The sequence below is a fragment of the Peromyscus leucopus genome, chromosome 2 (assembly GCF_004664715.2).
Source record: "Peromyscus leucopus breed LL Stock chromosome 2, UCI_PerLeu_2.1, whole genome shotgun sequence".
Taxonomy (NCBI): domain Eukaryota; kingdom Metazoa; phylum Chordata; class Mammalia; order Rodentia; family Cricetidae; genus Peromyscus; species Peromyscus leucopus.
In genome coordinates, this window is record NC_051064.1 from 54,010,768 (window position 1) to 54,024,544 (window position 13,777).

The 13,777-nt window shown below is 39.8% G+C and overlaps 1 protein-coding gene across 1 annotated transcript in view; it reads left to right on the top strand.

The window, feature by feature from the left end:
- Positions 1–13,777, top strand: part of Unc13b (unc-13 homolog B) — a 209,200-nt gene that overhangs the window by 90,986 nt on the left and 104,437 nt on the right.

Genomic DNA, 13,777 nt, shown 5'->3' on the forward strand with positions numbered 1-13,777 from the left:
CACACTCTTCCCATTCCATTCAACTTTTTGTTCCTTTCTTTTTCCATCTTATTTTTTAAGATAAAATTTCTCATTTACAACGGAGCTCATTAATTTGGCTAGACTGACTGGCTAGAAAGATCCAGGGATCTCCTATCTCTGATCTCTGCCTCTCTAGTGCTGACATTATAGGTGTATCCCGCTAACCTAGCTCAGCTTAAGAAAGGAAAACCAAAGTGTTTTTTTTTTTTTTTTTTTTTTTTTGTGTGTGTGTGTGTGTGTGTGTGTGTGTGTGTGTGTGTATGTTTGTATGGCATGTGTAAGTCACAGGCACAGTAGAGGACAGATGACAGCCTTGAGTGTTGGTCCTTGCCTTCCACCTTGTTTTGAGACAGAGTTTCTTTCTTTCTTTCTTTCTTTCTTTCTTTCTTTCTTTCTTTCTTTCTTTCTTTCTTTCTTTCTTTCTTTCTTTCTTTCTTTCTTTCTTTCTTTCTTTTTTAAAGATTTTATTTTTTTTATTACATATACAGCATGTATGACTGCAGACCAGAAGAGGGCACCAGATCTCATTACGGATGGTTGTGAGCCACCATGTGGTTGCTGGGAATTGAACTCAGGACCTCTGGAAGAGCAGTCAGTGCTCTTAACCTCTGATCCATCTCCCCAGCCCGAGACTGAGTTTCTTGTTATGTTACCGCTGCATATGGCGGGCTAGCCGGCCTGTGAGTTTCTCTTTTCTGTCTCCAGGCTCATTGTAGGAGTACTGGGATTGCAGATGTCTGTTACTGTGCCTGGCTTTACATGGGTTCTGGTGATCCAAATGCAGGGCCTCACATTTGCATGGCCAGTGCTTTACCCACAGAGCCATCACCCCAGCCTCCAGGTTTTTTTTTTTTAAAGTGGGTTCTGGGGGATCAAATTTATATCCTCAAGCCTGCATCGCAAGCACATTATCAGCAGGCTATCACCCCAGCTCTCCTATTCTGTATTCTTGTACCTTTGTTTTATTGCTCATAGTTAGTATGTGTGATTATTAGATTAATACTTGTTTTCTTCTCTAGGTCATAATTTTCATGAGTAGAGAAATGTTTATGTATCTAGAGAAACTATACTCAGTAAATATTCATTGAATAAGTGCATAGTTACACATAGAATTAATTTTGTTAGGTACTATCAATTATACTTGAATTTAAAAAAATATATTTTGCCGGGCGGTGGTGGCGCACACCTTTAATCCCAGCACTCGGGAGGCAGAGGCAGGTGGATCTCTGTGAGTTCAAGGCCAGCCTGGTCTACAGAGTGAGTTCCAGGAGAGGCTCCAAAGCTACACAGAGAAACCCTGTCTCGAAAAACCAAATATATATATATATATATATATATGTTCCTGTTGATTTTTCATATCTAGCCACACTGACTCCTCTACCTGGCTGAACCCCTCCTTTTCAATTCTTTCCTTTTATCTACATTTGTTTTGTATTTTGTTTTTATTTTTATCTTGTGGGCCTTAGGACTGAATTTAGGCCCTGAAGTTGCTAAACAGGCTCTACTGCAGAGCCACACCCGTGCGCCTTATACACATTTTTCTGTTTTTGAGACAGTGTCTCATTCTGTAGATTGGCCTTGAACACATAGAAATCTTCCAACCTCAGCTTCCCCAGGGCCAGATTACAGCTGTGAGCCACCATGCCTTATTTATGCACATTTTGAGGTACATTCTAGGTTCTGTTCTATGTACTTGGGATATATCAGGAAGCAAGATAAACACAAACTTTCTGGGTAGCAGGAGTATAGACAATGACCACAATGATTAAGGAAGTCATACAACATGTCAGATAGCAGACTAGTGAAAGAATAGATGGGGAAAAGCATCATGGGTAATGTTAGAATTTGGAGATATGGTGCTGTTGAGTAACGTGATGAGAATATAGGTCATATTGAAGAGATGACATTTGGTGAACAAAGACTTTGAAGAAGCAGAAGAACTAGCATTGGCTCTCCATAGAAAGTGTGATTCAGGAAACAGCGGCTTGAAGGTGAGTGTTGACAGCACAGGGTAGAAGGAGATTGGCTAGGTTTGCGGAATGTTTGTTCTTGATTTTTATGTTTATTATATGAGTGTGCTCACAGTCTTATTCAACAGTACAATCATCATCATCATGCACTTTCCTGTGCCTTATATTTCAGGAGAATTTTTATATTTAAGTTAAGAAATTGTCTTAGTTTGCTTTCTATTGCTATGATAAAGACCACAACCAAAATCAACTTGGGAAAGAAAAGATTTATTCCAGTTTATAGTTGTAGTCCATCATGAAGGGAATTCAGGGCAGGAAGTCAAGGCAGGAACCTAGAGACAGGAACTGAAGCAAAAGTTCTGGAGAGACTCTGCTTATGGATTGCTCAGGGTGTTTTGTTTTGTACCACCCAGGACTCCTGCCCAGGGTTGGCACTGTCTCCAGTGAGCTGGGCTCTCCCACATCAATCATTAATGAAGAAAAAGCCCTATAGATTTACCTACAGACAGGACAATATGATGGACGCATTTTGTCAGTTGAAGTTCCTCTTACCAGATAACTCTAGTTTGTATCAACTTATAAAAAAACAAAAACAAAAACAAAAACAAAATACTAGGATAGAAGTGGATATTGAACATTTTGTAATGCTTTAGTACTAACTCAGTTTTTTTTTTTTTTTAAGTGATTTATTTTCTGTTCATTGATGTTTTGCCTGCCTGCATGAATGTCTGTGTGAAGGTGTCAGATCCTCTGGACTGGAGTTACAGACAATTGTGAACCACCATGTGGGTGCTGGGAATTGAACCCAGGTCCTCTGAAAGAGCAGCCAGTGCTTATAACCCACTGAGCCATCTCTCCAGCCCAGCTGACTCAGTTTTTCATCAGCGTTTTCTTTTCATTCATTCATTCATTCATTCACTCGTTCATTTATTTTTGGTTTTTGAGACAGGGTTTCTCTGTGTAGCTTTGGAGCCTGTCCTAGAACTCACTTAGATCCACCTCCCTTTGCCTCCCGAGTTCTGGGATTAAAGATGTGAACCACCACTGCCTGGCATTTTTTGATTTATTAATATGATGAATACATTAATCAATTTCTATTGAAAATCATCATCACCTTCTTGTAATATACCCTGATTGATTATGGTAAATCACTTTTTACATATTTAATGCTAGAATTGATTTGCTTATGTTTCATTTTTGAGTTCTTCATATCTATGTTCACAAGTAAGATCGGTCAGTACTTTGTTTTCTTTAGTTATTCTCCTATGCTAGGTTTGAAGCACTTTTCTTTGTTTGTTTGTTTGTTTGTTTGTTTGTTTGTTTCGAGACAGGGTTTCTCTGTGTAGTTTGCGCCTTTCCTGGATCTCGCTCTGTAGACCAGGCTGGCCTCGAACTCACAGAGATCCGCCTGCCTCTTCCTCCCGAGTGTTGGGATTAAAGGCGTGCGCCACCACCGCCCGGCTGAAGCACTTTTCTTAATTATAGGTCTTTTCTATTGTTTTCCATAGAAAGAAGTTCTGTGGTACTTGTTTAATCCACTGTCTAGTAAAAGGGAAAGGAATAATTTCTACTGCGTGATTTTGTGTCCTTTCTGATCTATCTGGTAATTACTTCAGTTTAGTACTTTATAGGTGATTCCTGTCATTGTATTCACTTGGAGTCAGGATCTCAAGTATTCTGGTGTTGCAGAGTCACAGAAAAAAAAAAAAACATTTAGCACTGGACTGTTAATTGGTGATGTTGCCTGGGGATATTCTGCTTGGTAATTATTTTTTAATGTGACTATTTCTGATTTTTTTTTTATATTGCCACTAGAAACAAAATAAAAACTACCTTACCAGAGAAATGGCTCAGTCCAAAAAGGCATGTATCTCAAAGCTTGCCAGACTGAGTTTGATTGCTGGGATCCACATGGTAGGAGAGAATTGAGTCCTGCAATAAATAAATAACCTAAAATGGATAAAAATATAAAAGATAAAATATACAGAATTAAAGGAATGTATGTTGACGTAGCACAGCCAGCCAGCCTGGGAATAAATGCCAAAGGTTTATCTGAAAAAGAAGAGTATCTGTATGGAATTGGGTTCTAGAGTGGCTGGAATTTGTTATATTACATAGAGAGAGAGAACGTGGGGCAGAGGGACAGACAGAGGGACACACAGAAGGGGACACGTGGAGGTGGGGGGACAACTGGGGGAGTTGGTTCACTGTCTCCACTTCTAGGATCAAACTTGGGTCTTGATCCTTGATGGCAGGCTCCCTTACCTGAGCTGCTGCGCTGGTCGTTGGCTCCGTGGCTGTAATTTTTTAACATACTGTGTAATCGCAGTGAAGGAGTCTTCAGCTTAGTCGCATAGTGTGGGTCTAGCCACCCTCTTCCGTCCATTCGCACAGGAACACTATGCTTTATGTGAGAGACTATGTTTGTTTTTTCATGGAAGAAATTCTCTTGCTTATTTTCCCCAACGTCATTAAAAAATGATTGGCACAAGAATCATCCAAGTGTTCATTACAGAAAGGTATATGGCAACAACAACAAATGCAGATTCCCAATCCTTTCCCAGCCCTTTGCCTAAGGATCTTTGAGAGCAGGATCTAGGAATCTGTACTTTAAAAAAAAAATTTTTTTTTTTTTTCTGAGCCAGGTGGTAGTGGCACATGCTTTTAATCCCAATACTCAGGAGAGAGGCAGATTGGATTTCTGAGTTCAAGACCAGCCTAGTTTAGAGAGCGAGTTCCAGGACATCCAGGACTATACAGAGAAACCCTATCTCGGAAAAACCAAAAATAAAATATGTTTATTTTTAATTTTGTGTTTGCATGTGTGTAATGTGAGTGTAGTTGCCCATGGAGTTCGGAATAGGGTGTCAGATCCCATGGAGCTGTAGTCACAGACAGTTGTACGCTGTTCCTCATTGTGCTGGGAACTGAACTCAGGACCTCTGCAAAAGCAGTACATGCTCATAGTTGCTGAGCTGTCTCTCTAGTCCCAAACCTGGATTTTAAAAAAGAACCTTGACTAATTCTTTTTAAAAACTAATGTTCTTGAGCTTAAGAAGAATCTACTTTAGAAAATCTCTTAATAAAGGAAAAAGAAAAAGAAAAAAAAAAAGAATCTACTTTATCTGATTTGTCCTTCAGCATAGGATTTCTGTGCCTAACATGGGAGAAGACCATAGCCTGTAAGACTTAGCTTTGAGTCATTCTTGGTTATGCATGCCTGTAAACCTAGCATTTGGGAGATTGCGTCAGGCCAATTAAGGGTTTTAGGTCATCTTCCAGTACACAGTTGAGTTTGAGGCCAGCCTGGGTTACCTGAGACTCAAGCATAAAACAAACAAGCAGATAGACAGATACTTTTCTCTGATGTTCTAGGAATTTGCAACATGTACAGTATACATAGGATAGGCTAGATCAACAATGAAATAATAAAATTTTAAGATAAACATTAAAGAAAAAACAAGTATTCTGAGATAGATGAAAGATGAATTCCTTTTAATAATATAGTTTGATTAATTTAAGGGCCTACAGCCTTACTCAGTGGTTGAACACATACAACAATTTGATGCATGATGCCTCAAATGTAATTTGTTGCTAGATTGTTTGTTAAAAGCTACAGTAATGAATAAGCTGGGCGGTGGTGGCGCACACCTTTAATCCCAGCATTTGGGAGGCAGAGGCAGGTGGATCTCTGTGAGTTCGAGGCCAGCCTGGTCTATAGTGTGAGATCAAGAATAGGCACCAAAACTACACAGAGAAATCCTGTCTTGAAAAACAAAACAAAACAAACAAACAAACAAACAAGCAAGCAAGCAAAAAGCTACAGTAATGAATATCCCTGTTAGAAAGTATGAGAAGGCTCAGCAGTACCTCATCCCTTCCTGTGCCCCCATGTCACTGTCAGTAAGGCCAGAGTCTTTTAATTTTTGTTAAGATTAGTATGTTGTCCTACTGTAGAAAAACCACATTGATTAGTTTAGTTTTGACTTCTACCATAGTGACATACCTCAGTGAACATACAAAACCTTTCCATCTTTGTCTCTTCATGCTCTTGCCATTTGTTCATTACCCCCATCTCCTGACAACATCCCATGGGCTTTCTGTCACTATAAAATTTGCCTTCCTAGGATTTTAGTTTGTTTTTGTTTTGTAAACTATTTAAAAATTGGAAGTAGATTCTTCTCTCATACAATACATCCCTCCACAGTTTCCCTTCCTCCATTCCTCCTAGTTCCTCCCTACCTCCCTTCTCTCCTAGATCCACTCCCCTTCTGTTTCCCCTCAGAAAAGAGCAGAGCTCCAGAGACAGACGACAGTCAGACAGGCCAAAACAAGGTACAGGAAGACAAGACAAAAGCCCTCATATCGAGGCTGGACAAGGCAACCCAATAGGAGGAAAGGCGTCCCCAAAACAGGCAAGAGAGTCAGAGACACACCCACTCCCACTGTTAGGAGTCCCACAAAAACACCAAGCTAACAGCCATAACATACACCCAGAGGACCTGGTGCAGACCCTTGCATACCCCCTGCTTGCCTCTTTAGTCACTGTGAGCCTGTGTGAGCCCTGCTTAATTCATTCGGTGGCCCATGTTCTCCTGGGGTCCTCCATCCCCTCTGACTCCTATAGTCTTTCCTCCCTGTCTTCCATGGGGTTCCCCCATTTCCAAGGAAGGGACTTGATGGAGACCTCCGATTTAGACTCTCTCTTCATAATGTCTGGCTGTGAGTCTCTGCACTCGCTCCTATCTACTGCTGGAGGAAGCCTCTCTGATGATGGCTGGACAAGGCACTGATCTGAGTATAGCAGAATATCATTAGGAGTCATTTGATTTTTTAAAAAAAATTTTATTTAAAAATTTATTTTTATTTTGTGTGCATGATGTTTTGCCTGTGTGTGTGTGTGTGTGTGTGTGTGTGTGTGTGTGTGTGTGTGTGTTGTGTATTTGTTTTTTGGTTAAAAAAAAAAACCTAGAAGTAGAATGACTGAATCTCAGGGGTAGTAAATAAAGGTGTATGTATAACTTGTAAAGGAATTGTCAGTTTTTATTTTGATAAAGAGATTACTGCACTAGAGTTACTGAGCATTGTGTAAGAAGAGTTAACTGGAGTTTGGGAACACCAATTATTGAAGGAATATTAGGAATACCTGTTATTTCCCATGGTAGCTATATACATGCTGTTTCAATATTTATACAACCACGAGGAAAAAGTAACATTAACCATTACTTTTAATAATGAGAAAACGAGTAGAGAGACAATACCAATCTAAGGTGTCATAGCTAGTAAGTGGTAGCACTGAACTCAGGTTTGTCTGGTTGCAAAACTAGAATGCTTTGCTTTATGTAAAGAGCAGAGTATGCTTCTGTTTCAGAAGAGGAAGGTAGAGGAAACCAGGCTGTGGCTGACTCCACCTCCTGAGTATGGCAACTGTGAGGACTGAGACACCCATCTCTGAGGAATTAAAGCATGATTTGAGAGACTGGTCACCACTGAGATTTGATGTTTATTTGATTTGAAAGCCATAGAGAGAAATACTGAATAACCTGTAATCAATTATTAAAAAGGGCAATATGTGGCTGGAAGTGAGACTAATTTTTTTCTAAATCTGATTGAATGCTAGGTAGATTGAGTGGGACAGTGATGAGAAGCCTGGAGGTCTAGCAAAAAGTCTGTAGTAAGCCAGGTTTAAGTCTTAAGTGTCTTCATAGAGACGTTCAGACATCTGAGGAAGGCTAAGAGGAAGGAGACTTCAGCCACATTTCTCAAGCTTACTGACAGATTTTACTGAGAGATGAAGTAAAAAGGAGTTTTAGGAATAGGCCTGTGGTTTCTGGTTTTGCATTTTTGGGAGTTAAGTAGTTTTAGATTTTTTTTTTTTTTTTTTCGAGACAGAGTTTCTCTGTGTAGCTTTGGCACCTTTCTTGGATCTCACTCTGTAGCCCAGTCTGGCCTGGAACTCACCGAGATCCGCCTGCCTCTGACTCCCGTGTGCTAATAGTTTTAGATTTTAAGGTATACTTGCTAATGCTTCTGTATCAGAGAGCTTTTAACATTGTAAACACATTGTCTTTATCAGTGGGGACTTGCAGTATTGTGATTTATCACAAGAAAAAATGTATTTATTTCTTTGTTCCTGACAAAGAGCTCTCAGTGACTGAGAATTTCTTGGGAATTAAGGATATTTTATTCTAAGGAGTTGCTTCCTGGTAGGCTCCTGGATGGAGGACTGATCATCCAAAAGACAAAGCTATGTCGAGGAGCTTGGAAAGTTTTTCCCCAACATGCTTTAGGAAAGGGACTAGAAATTGGACTTATTGGTTATACCTATATCTATATACCTTTTTTTTTTTTTTGAGACAGGGTTTCTCTGTGCAGTTTTGGTGCCTGTCCTGGATCTCACTCTGTAGCCCAGGCTGGGCTTGAACTCACAGAGATCTGCCTGGCTCTACCTCCCAAATGCTGGGATCAAAGGCGTGTGCCATCACCGCCCGGCTCTATATACCTTTATAAAAACCCCAAATATGGATTTGGAAAACCTCTGCATTAGTACAAACATTCACATGTTGGGAGGGCAGCAGCTCCTATATTCAGGCCCCCTTCAGACCTTGTAATATTATTTATTAAAAATTGATGGAATAAATAAAGTATGCCTTTGATTTCTTTGAGTCATCTTAGCAAATAGTCAGACCTAAACCAGGGATCAGGACAGTCCCAGTTTGTAGCTGATTTGTCAGAAGCATGTGCCTGGGATTTGTGATTTATATCTGAGGTTGGTGAGAAGTTTTGAGGGTTGGTTTTACCTGGAGAATCTGATGTTATCTCCAAGTGGATTGTGTCAAATTTGAATCAAATTATAGGACAGCAGTTGGTATCTGCTAGAGATTTGTTTGGCATGTGAAAAAAGAAATCCCACATTTTAGCTAGAGAAATGCTACATGTTGTAACTATGCTTTCAGGAATCATTCCTTTAGTTCAAGAAATGTTCAGTGTTGTATTGAGTGTGAAAGTAGCAAAAATGGTGTGAATTTTCCAATCTCCTAGAGAGTGCTAGCTAGCTCTCTAGATTCTTCCTAACAGGTGCCACAGAGCTAGGGAAGGATTAACTATTCCTGTGTTAAACATGGGAGCAGAAGAGATTTGAGGCTCTTCAGAAGTGGAAACATTAGTATGCTCATTAAAGTAGTCATTTTTTTACTTTATTTAAATGCCATGCCTTTCATTTATTTTATATAATGACTGAAGTTTCCCCTTCCTCTTCTCCTCCCAGCTCCCCTTCCCTGCTCTTTCCATCTTCCCATCTACCCTTCTCCCCTTCACACCTCCTCTGTTCCATTCAGAAAGGGGCAGGCCTCCCATGGGCTTGAACAAAGCATGGCACATTAAGTTGAGGCAGGACCCAGCTTCTCTCCTTGCATGAAGGCTGGGCAAGGTAATCAAGCATAGGAAACAGGTTCCAAAAAAGCCAGATAAGTGCCAGGGACAGGTCCTGATCTCATTGCTAGGACCCTTACAAAGAGACCAAGCTACCCAACTGTCACACATACAGAGGGCCTAGGTTGGTCCCACAAAGGCTCTTTAACTGTTTGTCCAGAGTCCATAAGTTCCCATGAGCTCAGGTCAGTTGTCTCTGTAGGTCCCTCTCATGACACCCCCCCCCCATACAATTCCTTCTCCCTTTCTTCAGCAAGACTCCCAGAGCTCAGCCCAGATGGATCTCTGCATCTGCTTCCATAAGTTATTGTATAGAGTATCTGTGGTAATATATTGTGTACCCTAATAAATTTGCCTGAAGAATCTCTGATGACAATTAGGGTAATCACCAATCTGATTACAGTAGATGGCCAGTTCAGGTACCCTCTCCACTATTTCTAGGAGTCTTAGCTGGGGTTATCTTTGTGGATTCCAGGGGTTTCCCTGATGCCAGGTTTTTCTCTAACCTCAAAATGCCCCCTGCAATCAGAATATAGTCACCATACTATTGATACATACTCTGGATTTCAATGGGTATCTGCCTTAAGTTCTGAAAAGGCTGATTCTGTAATTACACATTTATTAGAGGCAGTAAAGTAGTCATCTTTAGATTCACTTGGCATCTGTGAATGTCCAGTTTGAGAATGTTGCTGGTTTAAGCTCTTAGGATATTGTTTACCAATTCTTTTCTGCAGTATATTTGGTTATTGTCTTTTTGTTGCTTGTTTCCTCTGTGACATCCTGTGATAGGTAATAACTTTTCTTCTCTGCTCATATTTGGCATTTTACTGGATAAATTGTGAAAACTTTTGATGTCTCCTCCTTCCATTGCATAAACATCTGATAAGTTTATATTGTAGCTTTCTTTTTTGTTCTTTTTTAAAATCCTTCTCTTATGTATTGTAGCTTTCATTCATTGAAATTTCTTTGAAGTTACTGTTAATCTCTTTATTTCTAATCCAGCAGGACTTTTCAGCTTTGATCGTTCTGCTGTCCACCTGTGTCCTGTCTATATGACGTCTTTGCAGAGTCTTATAAACTCTTCTGCTTGTATCAAAAGACTTGTTTATCAATGTGTAATTTATATACAATAGAATTTGCCTTTTAACATGTAGTTAGGAATTTTAGAGAACCATAGTTTGTAACTTCCCCCATAGTTGAGATATACAGCCACTTTCTCATGCCTAAAAATCCCTTGTGCCTCTTTATAGTGGTCCTTTTTCACTCTTAGCCCATAGCAACAACTAATCTCTATATCTATGTATTTCCTTTTCTAGAATAGCATATAAATGGAATCACTTAGCACATAGCTTTTTGAGTCTGTCTTCTTTAACTTACAATGTGTTTGAGATACACCTACATGTGGCAGTGGTTCATCTCTTGTTATTCCTGATTAATATACTACTCTGAATGTGTCAGTTTGTTTACCAATTTGTCAATTGAAGGACATTTCTATTTCCAGTATTTGTGACTCTAAAAGCTGAAACAAGCAACTGCATATATTCCTGTACAGGTTTTTGTGTAAGCATGTTTTTGTTTCTTTTGGATAAAAATCAAGCAAGGATATAAGTGGATTGTATAATGTGTGCATAACCTTACAAGAAATGCCAAGAGTATTCTCTAGAATGGTCTGCACTTTGCATTCTTACTAGAATAAGAGTTTCAGTGTCTCCATGAGGCCACTGTACTATCAGCTGTTGAAGTTGGCCTCTCCCTTCTCTTCCTTCTTGTTTAAAAGGTGATTGTTGTTATTCTTCTCTTTGTAACCCCTCCCCCATATTGTCTCTTTGGTTTCTTGACAACAGTCTTGCTTCATAGCCCAGGCTGGCCTTGAATTCGTGACCCTTCTCCTTCAGCCTTCTCAGTGCTGAAATCATGGGTGTGTACCAGCGTGACTAGCAGTTAATTTGTTCATTTGTTCTTTCTGTTTTGTTTTTTTGTTTGAAAGTTGAGCACGTGCTAATAAAATGCTCTACTTCTGAGCTATAGCCACAACATTTTTGTCTTAATTTGCAATCTTCCCCAGTGTTCTTTTACACCTACATTTTGATTTTATTCATCCGTTATAAGTATTTGCTTGAACTTCTGCTTTAAAAATAATAATTATCATTATTGTGTGTGAGAGAAACAGACTGTGTGCTTACTATGGTATGCATGTGGGTAGCTTTTTAGGAGTTGATTCTCTCCTCTCATCTTTTTTTTTTTTTTTAGGCAGGATATCTCCTCCTGTGCTGCACACACTAGCTTCAGGCTGATTCTTCTGTCTCTACATTTCATTTTACCATAGGAGTACTGGGGTTGCAGATGCCAGCCAGAACATCTGACTTTTGTATGGCTCTAGGATTCAAACTTAAGTCTTCAGGCTTGCAAAGCAAATGCTTGGACCCACTGGGCCATCTTACCTGAGCTTCTACTTTCTATTTAATGTTATTTAGATACAATACAACAAAAGAACAAAACAGAAAAAGCTATTTCTTTATTGGAATTTATATTCTGAAAACTTCAAAATCTCTACTCTTTTCTGAGTACTGTATTCAGACACCCAGCTGTGTGTTGAACAAAACTCATTTAATATATCCAATAGATACCCCAAAGTTAACATGCCTAATTTTCACTTGATCCTGACCTTCATCCTGACCCCCCATTGATGTACCTTTTCTCAGTGATTGTTACATTTATTCATCCACTAGCACAGCTAAAAGCTTACTATTCAGTTATTCATCAAACCTGATTGATTTTTACCTCCAGTGTCTCATGGATCTGGCCTTGTCTTCCCACCCTCTCTGTCACATATATAATTTAGGCTATTGACAAATGTATACAACAGCTTCCTTCCCAGACCCACGATACCAGTAGACCATTGGCTACACTGCACCACTGTTCTCTTTATGAAATAGAAAACTTGGATCCTATCTCCTTCCTCTTAAAAGATATAGTAGCTATATATTGCCTTCCAGATAATTCCACTACTGAAGATGCCCTGTGATTGGGCACTTTCATAGTAAAACTATTCTTTTTTTTCTTGGTTTTTCAAGACAGGGTTTCTCTGTGTAGCTTTGTAGCCTGTGCTAGAACTCGCTGTGTAGACCAGACTGGCCTCAAACTCACAGAGATCCACCTGCCTCCACCTCCCAAGTGCTGGGATTAAATGTGTGTGCCACCACTGCCCGGCTCAGTAAAACTGTTCTTAATTATTGTCCTATAAACTAGTGAGATGTATTAATGCATTTTGGGGATGGGGAAGGAAACTTGCTGGATTAAACTAATATTATTTCTGTTAACAGTGTTACTGGGCTGAAGTAGTGAGAATAGAGACTAGCTTACTAGAGAGCCTGAGATGTGGGTTTTGTCCTGTCCTCTCCCTGAGCCCAGGTTTAGGATGGTGCCAGTAGATGGGGTCAGATTATGCATTCAATTTCATTATGTAATAGATACATATTTAATTAAGTAGAAGAAGCTATGCTCTGTTGTGGAGTGCTCAAGGAAGAAGCAATGTCTGCAGGGAGAGTTGCCTTTGGGCTCGGAGTTTGAGAAACAACCTTGTCACTTGCCTGGAGCAATGTATGCTAAGATTCTATGTGATGTATTTTTCCCACATTTTCTTAAAAAAAAAAAAAATTACCCTCTAGCAGTTGCTATGGCAACAGTACTATAGCCTGGGAGAATTTTCTTTTTTTCTCCTACCCATGAGTAGACAATTAACCCAATTATAAAAAAATTTAAATGGCACACTAAACCAATGTACCATCTCTGAGGAGTAATAAGAGGAGACACACATGGTAGGAAGAAGGTGAGCGCCCAGAAATAACGGGGTTATCAGTGATGAGCTAAACAAACAATCCTAGACTAGTAGTAGACTAATAGGGCATTCAGGTGAATGCAACCAGCTGGGCTTGCCATCCGCTGATGCCTCCAGAATTTTGGGTCTTACTGTAAAATTTCAAGACAGCCACACTCTCAAAATTCTGAGGTCTCATGGACCAGACATTGGGTATTCCTTGTGGACCGTAGGCCTGTCAGAGAGCACAGGCCAAGGAGTCATCTCCTTTCTGCCCTGTTAATTAGGAACCTACGAGACAAGCAAAAGCCTGGCAACCTGACAAACCATCAGCTGAGAGCTGCTGACCACATTCCGGGGACTAAGCACTTGATGTGCATTTCCTCTTCAGAGTCTTAGAGTGACACAGGGGCTTCTGCTGTTATCTCATATTACAGACGAGGAAGTCTCTGCAGTGATGTTTTCAAGGTCACATTCTTCATAGGTAATAGACTACAAGAATTGTGCTTTGACTTTTAAGCTTATGTTCCTAATCAGG